The sequence below is a fragment of the Montipora capricornis genome, chromosome 8 (genome assembly GCF_036669925.1).
Source record: "Montipora capricornis isolate CH-2021 chromosome 8, ASM3666992v2, whole genome shotgun sequence".
Lineage (NCBI taxonomy): Eukaryota > Metazoa > Cnidaria > Anthozoa > Scleractinia > Acroporidae > Montipora > Montipora capricornis.
The window spans coordinates 48,523,203-48,528,202 of NC_090890.1; the positions used below are offsets into that span (position 1 = coordinate 48,523,203).

At 41.5% G+C, this 5,000-nt stretch overlaps 1 protein-coding gene across 2 annotated transcripts in view; it reads left to right on the forward strand.

The window, feature by feature from the left end:
• The window catches only part of LOC138060462 (uncharacterized), a 50,290-nt gene that overhangs the window by 9,406 nt on the left and 35,884 nt on the right, over nt 1-5,000 (forward strand). The window lies entirely within an intron of this gene.

The following is a 5,000-nucleotide window of genomic DNA, read 5'->3' on the forward strand; positions in this document are numbered from 1 at the left end:
ACAGCCGAAGAGAGAAATTATGTCATGCAATATTCATAGCATCTCCGGGAAATCCGTGATATCGGCCTTTTCCGACCCAGCTGAGATAATAATCAAGTGTCACGTGGGACCACAGAGCGAGACGAATAGCCGTAACATCCGGCCAATCCGAACCCTTCCGAAAACCTTTTTGTCGGAAAAGTCGGAAACCATCAATATCTGGTCAATATCCGGAGAATGGTAACAAGAATAACAATAACCATCAAACGGAAAAGTACTGGACTATTCAAAGGAAAGTTTAAACAGAACATAACTGATAATAATAATAATAATAATAATAATAATAATAATAATAATAACAATAATAATAATAATAATATGTTTTGTAAAGATATTGATAATACTTACAGTAGTAAAGAGAAGTAGACTGTTTAAATATTCATATCCCCGTGAAATCCGTCTTTCCCGTCTTCCAGTTTAGGATTGATTCAAGGGCGGACACTTGCAGTGTCACTGATTTTCGGGATGTAATACATCATGCAAAGTGCATACTTATTTGAGAAGGAAAAAGACGGATTTCACGGATTTGACGGGGATATGAATATTTAATTCTTTTTACTTCTCCTTACAACTGTAAGTATAATATATAGTATGTATTATAATAAGAAAAGTGATAGTACTTACAGTAGTAAAGAGAAGTAGACTGTTTAAATATTCATATCCCCGTGAAATCCGTCTTTCCCGTCTTCCAGTTTAGGATTGATTCAAGGGCGGACACTTGCAGTGTCACTGATTTTCGGGATGTAATACATCATGCAAAGTGCATACTTATTTGAGAAGGAAAAAGACGGATTTCACGGATTTGACGGGGATATGAATATTTAATTCTTTTTACTTCTCCTTACAACTGTAAGTATAATATATAGTATGTATTATAATAAGAAAAGTGATAGTACTTACAGTAGTAAAGAGAAGTAGACTGTTTAAATATTCATATCCCCGTGAAATCCGTCTTTCCCGTCTTCCAGTTTAGGATTAATTCAAGGGCGGACACTTGCAGTGTCACTGATTTTCGGGATGTAATACATCATGCAAAGTGCATACTTATTTGAGAAGGAAAAAGACGGATTTCACGGATTTGACGGGGATATGAATATTTAATTCTTTTTACTTCTCCTTACAACTGTAAGTATAATATATAGTATGTATTATAACAATAGTGATAGTACTTACAGCAGTAAAGATAAGCAGAATGTTTAAATATTCATATCCTCGTGAAATCTGTCTTTTCCGTTTTCCAGTTTAGGATTGATTCAAGGGTAGACACTTGCAGTGGCACTGATTTTCGGGATGCAATACATCATGCAAAGTGCATACTTATTTGAGAAGGAAAAAGACGGATTTCACGGATTTGACGGGGATATGAATATTTGACTATTTTTCTTATCTTTTCGTCTCTTATATGGCAAAACACATATAGACTTGGCCCGTTCAGGAGAAAAATGCAAATTCCACTACCTCCACGGCAATGTCTCACATTAGCGTGTGTGCGTTATAATAATGAGCCTGTTGGTTGTTAATCACTTGACCCCTTGTTAGTTGTATTCATTGTATTCATTTCGTGGCAAACCGGCTAATCACTGTTTAATTTTTTTTACCCAACTGGGAATGGAACCAATTGTTTTTGGTTTGAATGAATATCATTACACGGTCGTTTGGATTCAGCCGAAAGTGTCATGAAAATGTCGCATTGTATTTCAAATAGCTTTCACACTGCACGGGCATCTCAATTCTAATCAATACCGGCAGTAGTGAGCATTTGCCCGCGGGTGTAGGCTGTTATGAGCATGTGAAAGAGAACCCCGAAAGGGATGAAACGCTGAGCGCGGGCATATAACACGAACATGAAAATTTCTCCCGATAGTGTGCATCACATTGTATTTGAAACAGTACCTCTAATGAGGCAATCGATTCTCAGAGACAGACCTTTTCGTGTGAAGCAAAAATTGACAAAGAGCAATTCTTCAGGGGGTTTAAATGTCTTTTATTTGATCAGATTTATGCTTGTCGATCTCACAAGTGCTGATGACTATTTAAAGGGCAACTTTGGCTCTCATTTTATTCGTCTCGTGATGATCAAGGATGCACCGAGCAAAACAACCAAGCAAACAGTTGAACAGCGAGGCAATTCGAGGAGCAGTTTTGGGGTACATAAGTCCCGTCGTGTCCGGACAATGTAGTGTTATAAGTGCAAAGTGTGTGTGGAACGTGAAAGAAAAAGACCTCTCGAAATCCTGGAGGTGTATTTGCAGTAAGAGGGATTCGTGTGACGAAGCCATTTCAGGTTGGTTTGTGTTCATATTTTTCTCCCAACATTCATCTTTCCGGTCTTTTAAACCTGTATTTTCTTCTTTCAGGTATACCCAATGCAACTTTCTTTTTCAGTGCTATCGGCACACAAGAAAGAAAGGGTAATATAAAAGAAGACGAAAATTGTGACAGCGACGACGAGAACGAAGAATATGATTCTGTGCCCAGTACACAATCTGAACAATACCTTGACGGCTCTCCAACGCTTGTTAACAAATCGCTTTGGCCAGCGATCTCCTATTGGTTAGCATTGACAACGCCGAACGGTGCCCCTGCAAACCCACTAGTCGTTCATAGGGCATTACTGGAATGTGGAATTAGTGTCAAAGCAAGTCAGGTATTACAAAATATAATTATCCTTTAGGATGCTCTGTTAAGCAGGCATGGTTTGCAATTTGACAGCAGACGTTGTTTTACCTGAAATTTGTCTTACCGTCTCGAGCGTTATATCAAAAGTTTTGATCCAAGGAATTTTGTGCACTCCGACAATCAATCCATCAATCAATTTATTACTTGAGTTGGAGGCTCATAGCAAATCGTAAGACATTTTGAATAAATGGGAAACGAGAGCAAAAGTACAAAAGGTCAGAGGACCGAGCAATTTTCTTGGTACAATTGAAAAGCAAGATGAGAGCTTGATCATTCCTTCTATATGTAAGTGGTTTCACGGTTGCAATATTGAGTTATCACGCAAGCTATCTCCAACCAGATTAAAGTTTACTGTTCTGAGTTTTGCTGATTCACAAAAAACGTGTTCTGCAATATTTTTGCTGGAAAGCATGAAGGCCATGTGCAGTAACAGTGCGAACTCTGCATTCACAAGCTTTTTTTAATCGTCTCAGACTTCAGTTCTACGTATACCTCTATGAAGAAAAACAACAACAACAACAACAACAACACTAAAAGAAAAAGAAAGTGGGGAATGAGTGGTCTTCAAAAAAGGACTTATTGTCAAATGTGACTGCCAAGAAGTTTTAAGGTGTACCTATAATGATAAATAGCTCTTTGACGGAAGTCTACTTTCCTAACTTTCAATGTTATAGGTCCAGTTTCAAGATGGAAGAGAATGCCCGGCCATTAACGAGCTGTATAAAGTCCTCAAAGACCACAAGAATCCATTTATGCAAGAACTCGTCGCGGCCAGCTATCAGTACAGCTACATAAAAGAATTCCGCAATTTTCTTGGTCCATCCCCCCCGTCCACCCAAGAGTTAGAAAGTGGTGGAGGAGAGAACGTCGTGCGCGTCACTTTAGTCAATACAAGGTTTCAGCTGACTTTGAGTAAAGCACTAGACAAGATGATTGAGGCGAAATTACAGATTGACAAGTTTGGGTTTCATGTCCCCGATGCAGCAGCTTTGACTTCTGAGTCTGAAGAAACGCGACTTTCGGACAAGCTCACAATCCTGATAAACGACGTCACAATTGCCATGAAGAGGCTAGACTACGCGAGTTACCGAGGCAAAGTCTATAAAAGGGACCCAAGGTCGAAGTACACCTATTCCTTCAAATGCGAAGCAAGATCTTTCATCAACACTTTGGCAACGAACGAACAATTCAAATCCAGACTCGTCCGACACATGAGAAAAGTTATTGACCTGCTATCAGACCCATCCTGTGAACTTTTTCAGCCGCTGGTGATCGACTATGACCTGATTGAAGTCAAAGGCAGTTTCTGTTGGTCTCTGGAGAAACGTGCTTTCGTTGAACACGCCATTGATGAAGGACAAATAGGCAAGGTGTCGCCCAGAGCTTTTTGCCCGTACGATCCCCTGAAGGCTGCCAACCCGAAGTATTTCCGAGAGATTCTGGAGAACAGCTTGCCTACGCACGAGGTTGCCTTTTTCTGTGAAGATTTCGTGAAACTATTAGACTACAGGAAGAAGCGACACAAGGACAAAGTACCTTGCTTGGTAGGCGACGCCAACAGTGGAAAGACGAGCCTGTTCTTCCCAATCCAAGGACTCATCCACCACGGAAACATCGCAACCGTCACCAAACAGCGCGCCTTCAACAAGGCCATGATCACTCCGTTTACCGAGGTGATCTTCATCGATGAAGCAGACGAGAGTTGCTTGGATATAGCCGACTGGAAGGTTCTCACGCAAGGAGGATACACCGCCCACGATGTAAAATATCAAACCGCCCGAGCCTTCATCAACAAATGTCCCATGTTGATCACAGCTCAGCGCAAACTGGACTTCGGTCCCTTGCATCAACCGGCCATGGATAGGCGGCTCCGAACATATCAGTTTAAGAACCTGCCAAATCCCAAGAAGAAAGCGGCAGAATGGTTGAAAAGGCACGCTATGGACTGCCTCGTGTGGGCTGCTGAACAAGCCAAGTCGATCCCAGTTGCCAGTATCGAAAGCGAAGACGGTGGCGATTCCGACAGCGACGGCAGCATGCACGAGGACGAGGAGGGTATTTTGACAGAAAACGAAAAGGGGGCTCTGCGATCGCTGTCTCTCGATATTGCAATCACTAAAAACCAGGAGACAGGCAACGCCATGGACGAGTCGATTTCAAGGGATGCCACAGATGCGGAGGACGCGAACGATTTGACATCGCCAGACAACCTTGCGCTTTTGAGAGACTCATTGGGCAAGTCACGTCGCGATAGCCTGCGAGAGAGACAACTCCATCACATG